The 17,024-nt window shown below is 46.4% G+C and overlaps 1 pseudogene; it reads left to right on the forward strand.

Annotated features, from left to right (window-relative positions):
• The first annotated feature begins 14,897 nt into the window (after positions 1–14,897).
• LOC125531771 lies at positions 14,898–16,615 on the forward strand (annotated as a pseudogene).
• Positions 16,616–17,024: the final 409 nt, after the last annotated feature.

Below are 17,024 nucleotides of genomic sequence, written 5' to 3' on the forward strand. Positions count from 1 at the left end.
CTGCTGAAACCACCGCGGCCGGCCACGCCAAATCAGGCGAACGGCGCGCGGCAAATGTCTTTTTTGCGCGCGGCGCGTTGCGCGGCTGTTGAAGATACTCTTAGGCATGGGATTTCCACATGTATAGATTCACGTGGCTCTTTTTCCATGTGATATTGATCACGTGGGCTTTAACACAACACAAGTCTTGAATAAATGTTTGTGAAACGCTTGCTCAGACTGGAGTTAAAACGACAGGTTGGCCGGACGTTGTTTAACCTCATTCGCAAAAGAAAAACGTTGTTTAACCTGACAATTTTGTTGGGTACACATATCCCATAACATTTATAATACTTTAAATAACGGTTTGAACCCTACTTTTAGAAACGGCAGGCTGTTCAATTTTCTGCAGCTGAGCTCGTTTTAGAATGAATGAATGAGCATATCGGTTGGTGTGCACACGGTTTGTATGGTGTGCTTGATCGTACACGGTTGGTCAGAGTGAACATAGTTTACATAAAGCAAAGCGTCTGATGAGTGATTTCATAGCATGCATTTGTTACATGATGAGAAATCTTAACCTCACCGTTTCAAGAAGACGGCGGGAATCTACGTTAGAGCTTCACTACGTCCAGACGGAAGAAATCGAGGACGATGGAGTCCGGAAGAGAAACTCGAAGAAGAAGAAGAAGAAGCGGTGCCATGCACCTGAGCACCGCACCTGCGTGGAATAAAAAAAACACTAACCTAAACTGCCGACCGAACGGCAGACATAGGGAACGTGGATCCACGGGCTCGCCGGTGCATTCTGAAGGGGGCGGTTTGTCCTAGCTGTGCCGAAGTTGGGAAGGAAAATGAGAGGACGTCGAATGGAGTAAAGTTATATACAATAACAGTTATAATATTGGATTTATATTTGAAAAATTAAATTCAGATGGTATTACACATAACTTATTTACTCTTATTGTGTTAAAAAAAGATGTTCCTTTTTTTCTGACATGATCAAATAGGTCTTCCAGGCCGCAGTCAGTCACGCATGCTCCGATGAAAAGTAGGAGAGGTATCACGCGTGATTTTTCTTTTTCACTTTTACCACATCCGTTCAGGCACCCGGTCAAAAGTCAAAGCAAATTAACTTTACATGAAAAGTTGTGTACCAGTTCGCTTGAAAAAGTTTATTCTGTCTCTTCTCTCAAAATATATTTGACTAAATAACCAAGTAACTCGAACGATCGCCCATTTTCTTTCGTTGTTATAGTTGACGATGCATGCAACCTGACAGAAGATCAAAAGCATTGCAGGGTACCGTGCAGCCGCGTATGGATGGGCAAACCCACCGAGCCAATAGGTCATGTTTAATTATAATTTATTTCCTCTGTAAATTATTATATAAGACATCTTATATCAGTATGGAGAATCATGCCGAAACGTACACTTTATACATTTTAAAGAAAGGGTGTTTTTTCAGGAGGGGAGAATAATCCACTCGCTTCGTTTCACAATATAAAAGCGTTTTGATATTAGTGTAGTGTCAAAAACACTTTTAATATTATGAAACGGATGCACAACACCTGAGTACATTAACGAAGTTGGTATACGTGAATTACTAGGTCAAGTAGTACGTCTTTTTTTGAGGGTAGGTCAAGTAGTACGTTGCTGCTTAATTACCCGGATTAGCTCAGCACCTTTGTCAGCGACCGGATTAGCTCAGCACCTTTGTCAGCGAAAAAGATGGAGAAAGTTTCTTGATCGCATTCGTGCGTGTGTACGTATGCATATAGGCACGGTAAGCGACGTATGTTCTCTTCCATCGATACAGTGTTACCTGGCTACCAAGTCATACTCAAGTGAGGAAGCCAGAATATTTGTACAACTCCGGTTCGTCGCATGCACCTAACTAATTGACATTTTAGTTCAACTCCTGTTCAGGTATATAGTCGGTTGATTAATTCTGACCGTAGCCCATATTTCATCTCCTACTATAACAATGCACGTGCGTTGCAATGGCATATGAATATTCTAGTATGTTAGCTTGTGATTTACCTGTTAATAATAATGTGATTGTGCGTACCAACCTGTGGTTGGATGGTTAGAGGGACCATGGTATTCCCAACACATTAGGGTTCAAGTCCTGATGCTCACATTATTTCTGGATTTATTTCAGAATTTCCGGCAATGCGCTTTCAGTGGGAGGAAACGTTTCCATCGACGGCGAGGTGCTTACGATGACATCATAAATCTCAAAATGATATGCCCTCATACACGTGTCGCCAACTTATTAGTCATCACACGACCTTCTCTCTCCTCTCACACGTAATCTTCTACCCATCACTCCTGAAGAGTAGATCTTGTGCTCCGATCATGTTGTCTATATTTAAAAAAACAAAACTAAGTTGAAAATTCTCAGAAATATCCAAAAATATAGTGTATAGATATGAGAGTGGATCATCTAATTATTTATTCTATGCAATCCAAATTAATTGTCGTAGTTGTACTGAAGTTGCGACAATTAATTTTGATCGGAGGGAGTATAATTTATTTATTTATTTGTGATCTGCTTGAGGAAAAAACCATGGTGCTGGAAATAAATAAAGTTGTGAAAATATTTTTGAATTTGTTATTCTTGCATAGTGTCCGTTCGTCATACTCGCAGTAACCTCGATAGCCGGAAGTACCAAAGGGATTCACACGAGGGGATTACTCAAGTTTAGACTGTCACGATGAAGGTAAAAACTCTACTCCTGGTTGGATGTATTAATGGCGGTAGCCTCATATGAGATTAATGGTATGATATATAGTGGGGATTCAGATCCTCTGACTTAGGAAGAGAAGTCAGGGGAAGCTACAGTAGCCTGACTTCTCTTCTCTAGATTTTCATAAGCTGCAATTTAACACAACGATTATGTACAGTGATTGTCCACAGTAATCTGTGCATCTACAGTGATTCCTGGGCAGTGTCGGATCTCTAACTTGCCTTCCATATTTTACACAAAGAGGCCACTGTAGCTCCCTGACTTCCCTCTTGCATGTCAGAGGATCCCTCTCCATATAGTGGATGTATTGAGGATTTGATGATATATTACGGATTCTTGGGAGCCGTTAGATCTCAGATCAAACGGCTACTAGAAGCTCTTGAACATTTTGTAAAAAAGTCATTCAAAAGTCTCAAAATTACACGCATGTAAAATAGCTTCTCCCATGCCGTTGGATCTGAAATCAAACGATCCAAAATCAGGTATCACGGTAGCATATGAAGTCTGGTAGCACCTGAAACTTACTCGATATGATCTAGTCCTAGCCTTGCGTATATACAGGGACCAGGATAGGATTTACAAGGTTGTAGGTCGGTTGCTACCGATCGAGGATCTTTCGCCATCTCCAAAATCCTTGACTTGATCGCCAGGAGCTGAGTAACGGGTCGTGGGATGCAACGAGTCAGTTGGGCTGAGTCTAGGTCGGCGACGGTATATATTCCCGGTACACGAAACCGTCACATACCTCACAAATGAATTGGGATTTTCACGAAATCTGAACCTGGAGATGAGCTTGAGTAATTAATATCTGAGGTTTCCTTTTTGGATATCTATAATCTATAATATAGAAATAGTTGATCCCGACTAAGGGCATCTCCAGCCGTTGGCCCTCCCAGGACGCATAAAAATCGTCTTCTGAGGGCGAGCCGGCGATACAATCGGCGCTGGGGGCGATTTTGCGCCCAGTCGTTGCCCCCAGCTCGCCCCCAGGCGCCGAAATTGGCCCACTTTGCAGCCTAATTTGGCGAATAAAGGGCCCATATGAGCGAGAATAGGCCCATATTCGGCGTGGTTTCGCCGTTTCTCGGCGTTCAATTATCAACACAATTATTTCTTATCACATATTTCATCACAGAAAAATCAAATACTTCAACAAAATAGTACAACAACAAATAGTTCAATACAAATTATATAGTTCAACAAATAAAAACTCGTATTTCATCACACGGCGTCCCCCTTAGCCTCCATAGGTGCTCAATCAGATATTTCTGCAATTGATGATGCACCTGTGGGTCTCGGATCTCCTGACGCATACTGAGATAGGCAGTCCAAGTTGTCGGTAGATGGTGATCAACTTCGGCTAGAGGACCCTGCCTGTAATATGGTTCAATGTCAAACACTGGGTCTTCTTGCTCGCTCTCGATGATCATGTTGTGCAAGATGACACAGCAAGTCATAATCTCCCACATTTGATCTTTGGACCAGGTCTGAGCGGGGTACCGAACAACAGCGAATCGAGATTGGAGCACACCAAATGCCCGCTCGACATCCTTCCTGCAAGCCTCCTGAACTTTCGCAAACCAGGCGTTCTTGCCTCCTGCCGCAGGGTTTGAGATCGTCTTCACAAATGTCGACCATCTCGGATAGATGCCATCTGCTAGGTAGTACCCCTTGTTGTATTGGTGCCCATTGATCTCGAAGTTCACCGGAGGAGAATGGCCCACAACGAGCTTGGCAAAAATAGGAGAGCACTGCAGCACGTTGATGTCATTGTGAGTTCCTGGCATATCAAAGGAGTGCCAAATCCAGAGGTCTTGTGTGGCTACCGCCTCAAGCACCACACTGCAACCGCCTTTGGCGCCTTTGTACATCCCCTGCCAACCAAATGGGCAATTCTTCCATTTCCAATGCATGCAGTCGATGCTTCCAAGCATCCCAGGAAATCCTCTTGCTGCATTCTGGGCTAGGATCCGAGCAGTGTCTTCCGCATTGGGTGTTCTCAAGTATTGTGGCCCAAACACTGCCACCACTGCCCGACAGAACTTGTAGAAACACTATGCTGGTGGACTCGGCCATGCGCCCATAGTCGTCGAGTGAATCACTGGGAGCTCCATATGCAAGCATCCTCATCGCTGTCGTGCACTTCTGGATGGAGGTGAATCCAATAGCGCCAGTGCAATCCATCTTGCACTTGAAGTAGTTGTCGAACTCCCGGATGGAATTCACAATCCTGAGGAAGAGCTTTCGGCTCATCCGATAACGGCGCCGAAATGTTTTCTCGTCGTGAAGTGGAGCATCGGCGAAGTAGTCGGAGTAGAGCATGCAGTAGCCTTCAAGACGAAGCCGGTTCTTTGCTTTCAACCGCCCCGGCGCCGAGCCACCTCGCCGCGGCTTTTCATGGCTCGCCAGCAGCTGGGCGAGGGCGGCGAGCACCATGAGATGTGCTCTTCCTTCCTGGACGTCGGCTCGCGGCTTCCTCTCAGCAGCGGGCGAGCTCTTCCCTCCTCATCCGAGTCATCGCGAGGCAAGGCAAAACGCCGAACACCTTGCCGCTCGGTGGGCGTGTACCGCTGTAAACGCGCTCCGCGACCGGGAACGCCCAGCGCTGGTGGGAGGGGCTGCCGCGGCAAAGCGCTGCTATTTTCCGACAGGGAATGGCTATCTAGCGGAGTAGGGCGGCGGCCGTCGCCGGGATAATAGCTAAGTGGTGGCCGAGGGCGCGGGGGTGCGAGCGAGTCGGGGGAAGAAACCTTGACTTTTCCCCCTGTCGGTGTGGGCAGGCGTGCTTTTTTCCCTAGCGCCGGAGCCCAACTGCTCCAGCGTCGCCGGGTTCGGCCTGTGACCGCGGGCGGAAAAAGGTCGACCGGCGATTTTCGGCGTCCTGGGAGTGCGACTGGGCCACTTTTTCGGCGCTCTCAACATGCAGCCCTCCACATCACAAAATGTGTGACGTCATCATCCACTAAAACTATTTTGTAGCACATGCATACCTCAATTTAATTGTTATATCTCCAATAGTCCAACATACATGCATATTCTTTTTTCACATGTAATTACTTTCGAAAATAATAGCTTTCGATTTAGATCATTTTATTCATATAGAACATATTCAAAATAAATCTTTAAAATCCCGCAGCAACGCGCGGGGAAAATCATCTAGTTTTTGTTACGAGTGCAATTTTTTAAGGGAGCATGACTCCATGAGCACACTTGATTGTTTTGGCTCTCTCCTAGCGCTACGGCCATTTTGGTCGTTGGCGGCTCTTCGCATGTTAGAGCATCTCCAACTGCGCCCCCAGAAAGGCCTCCTCAGGTGTTTTTTCGCGCCGGCGCCGAAAAAACGGTCCAGTCGCGCCCCAGGAACCCGATTTTCGTCGGCCTGGGCCGAAATTAGCGCCGGCGGACCCAGGCCGAACCCGGCGCGCCGGGGGCGCCCGAGGATGCCGGGGTGAGCGGTTTTGTCGCGAAAGAGCCGCGGGCCAGCCGCGTCAGCGACACCGCGCCTCGTCTCCCCCCAACGCCTCGGTTTCCCACGGGGAATCAATGGCAAGGCTGCCGCCGGTCAGCCTTGCCATTGATTCCTCACGGGCGGCGCGTCACGGGGCGGCGCGCCGACGCCTCCCCTCCCGCGCACCGTACACACGGGCGTGGCGCGGCTATATAAGCCTGTGGCCTCCCCGCCTCTGGCCACACCAGCCCTAGCCGCTGAACTCTCTTTCTCTCCCGTGCGCCGCTGCCGAGCCCTCCCTCTCCCTCTCCCGCACGTACGCCGCCGAGCCCTCCCTCTCCCCCTCCCGATGGCCGAGCGTTTCCCTGGCAACGAGGCGGCGGCGAACGGCTTCGTCCGCTGAGCTCTCTCTCTCTCTCCTGTGCGCAGCCGCCGAGCCCTCCCTCTCCCACACGTACGCCGCCGAGCCCTCCCTCTCCCCCTCCCGATGGCCGAGCGTTTCCCTGGCGACGAGGCGGCGGCGAACGGCTTCGGCCGCCGCTCGCTCCGCGAACAGGAGTCGTGGCTCCTGTTCCAGGCCAACATCCTGGTGCCGCCGGACATGCGCGCCGGGCCAACGGGGTGGAGGCTCAGCAACGGGGGAGTGCCCATTCCCCCGTTGCCCGACGCCGTGGCACACCCTGGCTACTTCGCCGACGAGGTGGAGATCGCCCGCGCCTCCCTCACCAACGAGCAGCACGCCCTCCCCTAGTACGCTGCCGACAACCACGTGGCGTGGGCGGCGTACTTCGAGCGCCGCCGAGGCTGGCGTCCACCAACGGGGCGCCGGTTGTGGGCGGCACGAAGAACATCGAGGGGCGTCACCTGTGGTGGGGCGTCCCCGGCCGCACGCTCGAGGGCGTGCTGACGCACCTCGAGGGCGGCAACAACCCGCCGCTAGCCTACCCTCCCCCGGCGAGGGCGGCTGCCCCGTCTCACCGTTGACGCGTCGGGCAATGGATGCCCAGGAGGTTCGGCTCCTCCTTGTCGTCCTCCTCCCACTCCTCCTCACGGGCTTCTTCCCACTCCGACGGCTCTCCGGCGCTGCTCGGCGTCAAGGCCGAGCCCGCGGCGGAGGCGCCGCTCGGCCGGTGCACGTGCAGCGCTGGCATCGTCATCAACGAGGGAGGTCGGTGCGCCTCCTCGTCGGTTCCTCCCGTGCTTCGTCAAGCCAAAGACGGAGCCGGGGCTCGCGCCGGTGAAGACGGAGCCGGGGCTCCCCGCCGTGAAATGAAGCACGGCGACCGCGGAGCTCGACGACGATGCGGCCTGGAATGGGCACGCAAGAACTCCTGAAGATGGCGAGGGAGCGCCAACGCGCGCCTGGCGCGGTTCGAGCAGCGCGGGGCCGCGATGAAAGGAGGGGAGTCGTCGTCATCAAGGACAGCGACGACGACGCGACGCGCCACGGTCTCGTTGGGGGCGCCGGTCAGGGGATCCACCAGGGACTGTCGCATCAGGAGGAAGCCGACGATGACGATGGCGGCGACGATTGGCGACGACGACGACGAGGATTGGCGGCGCGGCGGCGACTACTCGGTATTCAGCGACTTTTTGTTTTAGTTATATTTGCTATGTACCGCCGAACATGTTAATATATGCCAAATTTGGCCGAAATTTAGCGGTGTTTAAACGAATTCGTCGAACAATTTTTTTAAATATGCGCGTCTGGGGGCGGCCCTGGGGCCGGCGCCTGGGGACCAACTCGCCCCCAGGCCCTTTTTTTGCGCCAGCTCGCCCCCAGGAGGCGATTTTAGGCGCCCCCTGGGGGGCAACGGCTGGAGATGCTCTTAGCGTGCATTGGCCTCTACGTGGCCCAATTTGTTTTGTCGGAGCTTTGGCATCCAAATTTTTTTTGAACAGAACAAGGCACCAAAAGGTGCCCAATATCATTAACAGCTCATAACAACAGTACAAGAGAGAGTACATATGGCTTGAATAGAGATAGGGAAAAGGGAAACAACCAAAGAAGAGGAGCCGTTAAAAGCTAGCAAAGATAGGTTGTCCAAAAGTCAACTAGATGAACTACATCTAGAACAGATGTGATACACATGAACTGGGAAGCATACAAGAGAAGCAGCATCAGCCAAGCTTAACACAAACGTGACTGATGGCCACCAGCAAGCTAAGCTCTTCATAGAATTCAGTAATAAACGACTGTCTGATGTTGAGATGCAGGCCTGAACTAGTAGCAGAAAGGAGAGAAGAGCTGCCTGAACAAGAATCCATCCTGCTGCTAGAAACAATATACTTTGTGCACCTGAAAACCTGAAAAATTAAAATCACCCAAAATGGCAGACACTGGACAGTCATCGGAAGCATGAGAGTGAGAGGAACAATCTAGAATAGGACCACGAACAGACTGATAAACCTGTTGAGCAAGGTTGTGAGCAACTCCATTCAGGCTCCTGGAAATATGAAATACTTTGGAGTTAAGATGAGAAGTAGATGTAACAAAGGAAGCCAGTTCTTTTCTGATGTTCCAAGGGGCAGCCGAATGGATTATCTTCCTAGATGCTACAGCTGAAGCTAGAGAGAGACAATCAGTTAAAAATGTTGGTTGTTGAACACTAAGACTGACTGCCAAATGAGCTGCATATGCAAGAGAAACTGCTTCTGCTTGAATAGGAGTAGAAGTGGGAGGCGCTGAAGCTTGAACCTGAATGTTAATTTCTCTCCGAGGAGAAGGTATGCAAAAGTAAACTCCTACACCTGTCTTTACTTCCCCTTGAGCAAGACCTGGAATTTTTGAAGATCTAAAGGCTGCATCAGAAAAGATTTTAGTACCATTAATCAACATATCAGATTTAAGAGTCTGCCCTTGTTTAGGAACAACCTGAGCCTCAAGATGGTTCTTAGCACAAATCGGATTATTAGAAGGGAGGAAAGATTCCTCATGCAATGCAATGTCAATATGAGCAGCAACAATATGCACTCTGTAAGGAAGACATCTTTTTCTTTCAAACAAGAAATCATTTCTAGCTTTCCAGATACACCATAAAAAGTTCAAAACATTTTGCAAGGAAGCATAAGGATGACCCATAGAAACCAGATGAATGAGAATAGAGTGCATTGAATTATGGTCCTGAACAAGAGAATCGGATCTGAGAAACCAAGGAGCAGAAAACCAGGCAGCTCTAGCAAAATCACAAAGAAAGAAGAGATGAAATTCATCATCTTGCTGGGCACACCTACAACAAGTCTGAGAAATATGAGTGAAAAAACGTTCTGCTCTCATACCTGTCGGCAAAGCTTTACTAAGAAGCCTCCAAGCAAAAGTTTGGACTTTAGGCAACAAATTTTTCTGCTTCCAAATGACTTTGAGAAAGTTTTTTAACTCAAGAGAAACCTGAAGAGAAGCAGTTCTAGGATGAGAGTGAATGGCTTGCAAACAAAGGTTGTAGGCAGCTTTAGAAGAACAAAACCCATTAGGAGCCAAGGGTCAACAGAGCAAATCTTCATTATTATTCTTAATGATATCAATGTTAATTATATGAGAAACAAGAGGCTGCTGAAATAAAGAGAAAATAAGTTGATGATTCCAATTTTTTTGCCCAGGCAGCCAAAGATCTCTAACCAAAGAAGGATAAATAAAACCTGGTTGTTAAGGAATAAGAAAATCATGAATGGGATTCTAAAAAGGACACCAAGGCATACTCCACAAAGAGATGTTTCCTTTAGTAAGCTGATAGAAAGCATGATCTTTCAGTTTGGGTAGCATTTTTAAAACAGAAGCCCAGAAAGCTGACTTAGGAGGGGCCACAGTGGCCTTCCAAATAGTAGTAGTAGGAAAGTATTTAGCCTGAAGAACATGATATAAATGAGAAGGAGGGTCTTTAGCTAACCTCCAGGACGCAGCAAGAATGAGGCTTTTGTTTATTGCTTTTAAGTTTCTGATGCCTAGTCCACCTTCTGCCTTAGAACTGGTGTCCTGCAACTGGTAGTTATTTTCAAAATGTTGGCCTTTGTGGACCGAGCAACATCTCATAGTAGAGAAGAAGTAGTTTTCATAGGGCGGGAGTCTATGAAATAGTTCAAATCGGATGCAATATTAAAGAAAATAAATCAAGTAACCTTAATGGTACCAAAACACTATGTCCTAATAGTAAGTGATTTCTTTCAACCTGGTAGAAAAACAAGAAACAAAAAGTGGAGTGGGCATGTTGACTAAGAGGAACAAGAAAGAATCACAAAATTTTGAATTTTTGAGATCAACTTTTACATCAATTAAGAAATCAGTTCACATTTGAAAATAGACTGGGAAAGTTATTTTGGGTCCCTAAATAATTTATTAAATTCAGATTTTTTTTTTCCGCAAATTTCAGATTGATAACTTTCAGGGCTAAACTATGTTGGCATTTTTTAATAGAAAAGAACTCCGTGAGCACCACACGTTAGAGCTGAGGCTCAAACAAGGGCGGGCTGGCTACGTACTCAAGCGCCTAGCCAACAAAGCGACGCCCCATTCTCACTTTGATCCCATTAACTTTTTGTTGACCATAGATGGAATATTTGTTCATCGACCTTAGCGAAAGTGGAATGTAGGGTTGTATGCTGATAGTAACATCACACATATCTAGATAAATTAGATGATGTGGCAAGCAATAAATGAAGAAAAAGAGAAAAGTAGTAACATAGCTAGTTACTAGTAGTATGAGTAACATCATACATATTAAGGCAAGATGTGTCTATAGCCTAATAAATAAAGTGCTGCATGTTATCACACATATGTTACTCCCCACTATAGAGGTAGTAACATAGACTAGTAACATGGGCATGTTACTAGTCTATGTTACTACCCATTGTGGCTAGTAGTAACCTCATTCGCAAAAAGAAAAGAACGTTGTTTAACATGACAATTTTGTTGGGTACACATATCCCATAACATTTATAATACTTTAAATAATGGTTTGAACCCTACTTTTAGAAACGGCAGGCTGTTCAATTTCTGCAGCTTAGCTCGTTTTAGAATGAATGAATGAACGGTATGAACAAGTGCACTAAGCATATCGGTTGGTGTGCACACGGTTTGTATGGCGTGCTTGATCGTACACGGTTGGTCAAAGTGAACACAGTTTACATAAAGCAAAGCGTGTGATGAGTGATTTCATAGCATGCATTTGTTCTTATAAGTGAATCATGTGCGACATCGTCCACACTCTGACACTCAAGCCATCGTGGAGCTCTCTCTCTGTGTGTGCGCGCGCGTACGCGTGTGTGTGTGCGCGCGCGCGCGCGCGGTGTTTTGTCGAGCACCCCCGAGAGACCCCATGATGATGCCCTTGTGCCACTGCCAACTATGTCCTGAACTCCTAATGGGCTTTGGGTTGCATAATTGGGCCATGGGACGATATATGGGACACGTTGTGGAGGTAGTGTGAGAAGTAGACGTGATGTGCACATGAGTTGTATATTTGTTGAATACATATTTCATACAGATGATGTAATTACGATTTTTTCTGCCAAAAAGAAGTGGTCTTCATCTAAATACCCATGAATTATGTTAGGGCCGCCCTCCTTCCCAAAATAATTGAACACACATGATGGGTCTCTATGTCCAGAATGATACTTAATGCGAGCATAACTTATATTATAGCACTAGCTTTTACATAGTGGACTGAGCAAGATCCCATCACTTTATATAAGGATGTAAGAATTGTATAAACACTAGCACTACAATCACGAAGAGCATAACAATCAAAATTATTAATGGTAATCAGTTCAATTGGTTCCAAACCATCCTCTAATTATATAGGGATATTGGCATCTTGATTATATTTCTCCTCGCCGTTTGAAATAGTTAGCCAATTGGTTCCAAACCATCCTCTAATTATATAGGGATATTGGCATCTTGATTATATTTCTCCTCGCCGTTTGAAATAGTTAGCCCTATATGTTCAGTAATTTGTTTGTTGCAAGCAGTTCTATTAGGCACTTCCGATAATTCTTACAAAACTTGTATAACTTCGGAGAGGGTACACTCATCATAGTAAATTTAATTACATCAATAATAAATAATGTACAGTACCAACCATTTTTGACATTCTTATCATATGCTTAATTTTAGGTTCAATTTCAGCATGCATGGTTTTGTTTCTTCTTTTCTCCCAATTCTTATCTAGGATGAATTGAATATGTTTGAAAGTATCTCCATTGTTAATTTTAGATGGTGTCAATCTATGCTTCATCAAACTATATAATTAGAGAGTTTTAACTTTATCAAAGAGAGTGCTAATTTACCAAAAAAATGGTTCAACGTCTTGATTTAGTTTTGGGTCGAAATTCATTACTTAATCATTCCTACAAATCTAGTAGGAAAATTATTACTCCCACATTAATTATATCAATGATAAGGCATGTAATCATTATTTCTACAGTATTCGTCAAGCATTATTGTTGAAGTTATTTTGCCGCCAACATGTTCTTTATTTCGCTCAACAAGTTCACGAAATTAGAAATATCATAAGTACTAGATGATGCATTATTAATAGAAAACATAGACATATGCATACCAGGTTTGGCATTTTAACTTTGAACCTCCTGGGTAGAGTTTAGCATTATAGTTGGAACCCTCTCAATATGTCATTTGACATAATTTTCCATCATGCCACCCAAACATTTTGAGCTTGAGCTTGTGTCATGCTTCTAAAGGTGCCATCTATAGATGAATATAACAATTATTCATATGTATGGTTCAATCCAACATAAAAGGTGTGCAACATTAACCATTCACCTAATCTATATAGGTCAATTTCTAAGAGTTTTACCTCCTTTTCAAACTTGAGATAAATGTTTATGATTGGATAACTTATAGTTCACAATGTGGTTTTGCATTTCTAATATCTTAGCAGGGGGCTAGTATTTCACAATTAAAACATTTTGCATTCACTACAAAATTGAATATTATCAAGAGGCAAAGATGGAAACCACCTCCTTATCCAACAACCATCCACTCCCCCACCACCTTCTCAACCATTGTCTCGTCATCCTATGTCACCGCCACCTTCTCCCTATCCGCAAGCGAGCCCTCAGCGAGGGATCGATCCATAAGTGCTAAAAGAAGCCATCTAAATGAGACAACCCCTTGAAACAAAACAAGTGAGATGGAAACCACTCGCTAAATCTCTTCTGGTCAAGACCCATGACAGTTACTAACATTGCCACAAGTTGCATTGTTCGTGTAAGGCCTCTCACAGCGGGAGCATCACAATATGATGCATTACCACGTAAACAAAAATATGATGTGGCACATCAATTAATTATTTTACAGAAGGTTCTAGTATATGGCATAGTACCATGGCACGTCAAAAGATTTTTAAAATAAAAATAAATAAATGAAGTGCACTTTAAATTGAGACTTTATAAATCAACAAATGTAGTGATAACATGATACTATTGTATGATACTCCCTCCGTTCCTAAATATTTGTCTTTGTAGAGATTTCAACAAGTGACTACATACGAAGCAAAATCAGTGAAGCTACACTCTAAAATATGTCTATATACATCGTATGTGGTAGTCCATTTGAAATCTCTAAAAAGGCAAATATTTAGGAAATGATGGAGTACTATGTATTGCACATGCGGAATCCATTTTGGCTCTATGGAGCACATGCTCCTGCATGCCAAAAATGGATTTTACAAATGTCAAACAAATTAAAAAATATAGATGTGTTCAATGTCACACCCAAATGGTATATGCAAATTTTCAGGGGAAAAACTTAAGCATTTTGACCTGCGCAAAAAAAAAAAGAGAGTCGAACGCCCAAATGTTACCTTCAAATATTAGACTTGTTTATTTTTTCACCAGCAAAGAATTGCTATCCCATATGGCATGAAAATTGTCAAGCATATGATACTAGTTTATGTTACTCTTCATTGTGGTAGGTCTAACATATATGTTGTATGAATATACACTTGGTGCTTTGATTGTATTTTTGCGAAAGATTTAGATTTATTATAAAAGTTCATCAGAAGTACAAAACACCTCAAACACAATAAAAATACGTCGAGGTCTCTAGACCACCAAATGACCACTACCGCCGCCAGAATGGTCCATCGACTCATCTCTGTCGCCACTCCCCTACCGAAACCGGTTTGACCTTGTCGATAACAGCCAGAAAAAGTCCTCATGCACTTGTCCCTAAGGACCAGCGCCATAGAGCCGCAATCGTCGTCGATGAACCCACGGGCGCCGGGTAGAGGAGAGGCGACCCCGCGGGCTCGCCGGTGAAGTCTGAAGCGGAGAATTTGCCCTAGCCATAGATAATTTCTTTTAGGAGAGAAAAGGTCTATCTTGACCGCATGATATTGTATTATATGCAGTTAATAATACGAACAAGAAACGATTTTTTGTGGTGACGAAAACCATCCATGCCCCCTAGTAGTCCGGAGTATATGCGTAGAAAGAAAAAAAAAACTTTAGCAGCCAGACGGTGACCAATTAACGAACGGCATCATAACGGGTCTATTCGGACGTATCCGGACCGAACAGACGAGTTGACCATCAGATTCATGTCGCGCGCGCTTGTGCTCGGATCTCTACCAACCACCAACCTTCCTAGCAGCATACGTAGGCCCGCGCGACCAGGACCCATCCAACGCCCACCCCGCCACGCCGCTTCCCGGATCCACCTATATATACCCAGCACCAACTACTAACTCCATTCACCAAGCAGCAAAGCAAGCCAGCTAATTACTAGCTCCTCCGCCTCTTCTTCTTGCTCTCCGGCAGCAAAGCTACCTAGCTCAACTTCATTAAGCCAATCCTTCTCTCCGCCTCCCAACCTTCTTTGCTCATAATCAAGGTTTAAATTACCTACCTAAAAGGAATGGGCAGCTTGGGCACCAACCCCATGTCCTTCTCCGCCATCCCCGACGACAAGGCGGCGTTCGAGCCGCTCAACCCCGAAGATGTCCGTGCATACCTCCACAAGGCCGTCGACTTCATCTCCGACTACTACACCAACATCGAGTCCATGCCCGTACTCCCTAACGTGAAGCCGGGGTACCTGCAAGACGAGCTCAGCGCGTCCCCGCCAACTTACTCTGCGCCATTCGACGTCACCATGAAGGAGCTCAGGACCTCTGTTGTCCCCGGCATGACGCACTGGGCTAGCCCCAACTTCTTCGCCTTCTTCCCCTCCACCAACAGCGCAGCTGCGATTGCCGGCGACCTTCATTCGCCTCTGCCATGAACACTGTTGGATTCACGTGGCAGGCCTCGCCCGCGGCCACCGAGATGGAGGTTCTCGCTCTTGACTGGCTTGCGCAGCTTCTGCGCCTACCACCACCTTCATGAACCGCACCAGTACTGGCGTGGCACCGGCGGTGGGGTTATCCTTGGCACAACAAGCGAGGCCATGCTCGTCACGCTAGTCGCCGCCCGTGATGCAGCGCTGCGTCGAAGCGGCTCTGTCGGCGTGTCTGGCATTCCACGCTTGGCTGTGTATGCTGCCGACCAAACCCACTCCACGTTCTTCAAGGCTTGTCGCCTCGCGGGATTTGACCCCGCCAACATCCGCTCCATCCCTACCGGGCCAGAAACCAATTATGGGCTCGACCCGACAAAGCTTCTCGAGGTCATGCAAGCTGATGCCGACGCTGGTCTTGTGCCAACATATGTCTGCACTACCGTGGGCACCACGTCTTCCAATGCCGTTGACCCGGTGGGCGACGTCGCCGATGTTGCCGCCATGTTCAGTGCATGGGTCCACGTCGATGCTGCCTACGCTGGCAGTGCATGTATCTGCCCTGAGTTTCGCCACCATCTCGACGGCGTCGAGCGCGTGGACTCCATTAGCATGAGCCCACACAAATGGCTTCTCACATGCCTTGATTGCACATGTCTCTATGTCCGTGATGCTCACCGACTGAGTGACTCATTGGAGACCAACCCGGAGTATCTCAAGAATGATGCTACCGAGTCCGGCGAGGTCACCGATCTTAAAGACATGCAGGTCGGCGTTGGCCGGCGCTTCCGCGGGCTCAAGCTTTGGATGGTCATGCGTACCTATGGTACCGCAAAGCTCCAAGAGCACATCCGTAGTGATGTTGCCATGGCCAAGATGTTTGAAGATTTCGTCCGTGCCGATGACAGGTTTGAAGTGGTCGTACCGAGGAACTTTGCTCTTGTTTGCTTTCGGATCAAGGCAAGTGGAGCCATGACGGAGAAGGATGCTGACGAGGCCAACCGCGTGCTAATGGAAAATCTGAACAAAACTGGCAAGGCTTATCTTGCACACACGGTGGTCGGTGACAAGTTCGTGTTACGGTTCGTCGTTGGGTCGTCGCTGCAGGAGGAGAGGCATGTGAGAAGTGCTTGGGACCTCATCAAGAAGACTACGGGGCAGTATCATGGATTAAGTGGACAGACCTATCGGTGCCGAAAGCTTTAGGGGCAACACAAATCCCAATATTTATGATACATTTATTCTTTTAATTTATCTTTCTTTTCTTTTGCTTCGATTCAGATTATTATTTATTTGGACATGTGGTTCTTATTTCCACTGAGGGTATATGTATATAGTAGGCAACGAAATGGATTGTAGACTGTAAAAGGTAAAATGGCTTATATTGAATGAACACGAGATACTTTTTTATTTGTTATTGTGCTCTGCTAGCGAGTGATGAATGCTTGTCTACGCATCTCGATCAATCAAAAAATGGACACATCCATTTGTGCGGGAGATGTGCTTATTTGCGTTAGAGTGGGTTAAAAAATAATTCTAACTCTAACTGTGTTAAAGTATCCAAACAGGCCAGAATGGGTATGTTGCACTTAATTGGTTTTTAGGTTTCAAGATG

Source organism: Triticum urartu, unplaced genomic scaffold (genome assembly GCF_003073215.2).
Source record: "Triticum urartu cultivar G1812 unplaced genomic scaffold, Tu2.1 TuUngrouped_contig_807, whole genome shotgun sequence".
NCBI classification, from domain to species: Eukaryota; Viridiplantae; Streptophyta; class Magnoliopsida; order Poales; family Poaceae; genus Triticum; species Triticum urartu.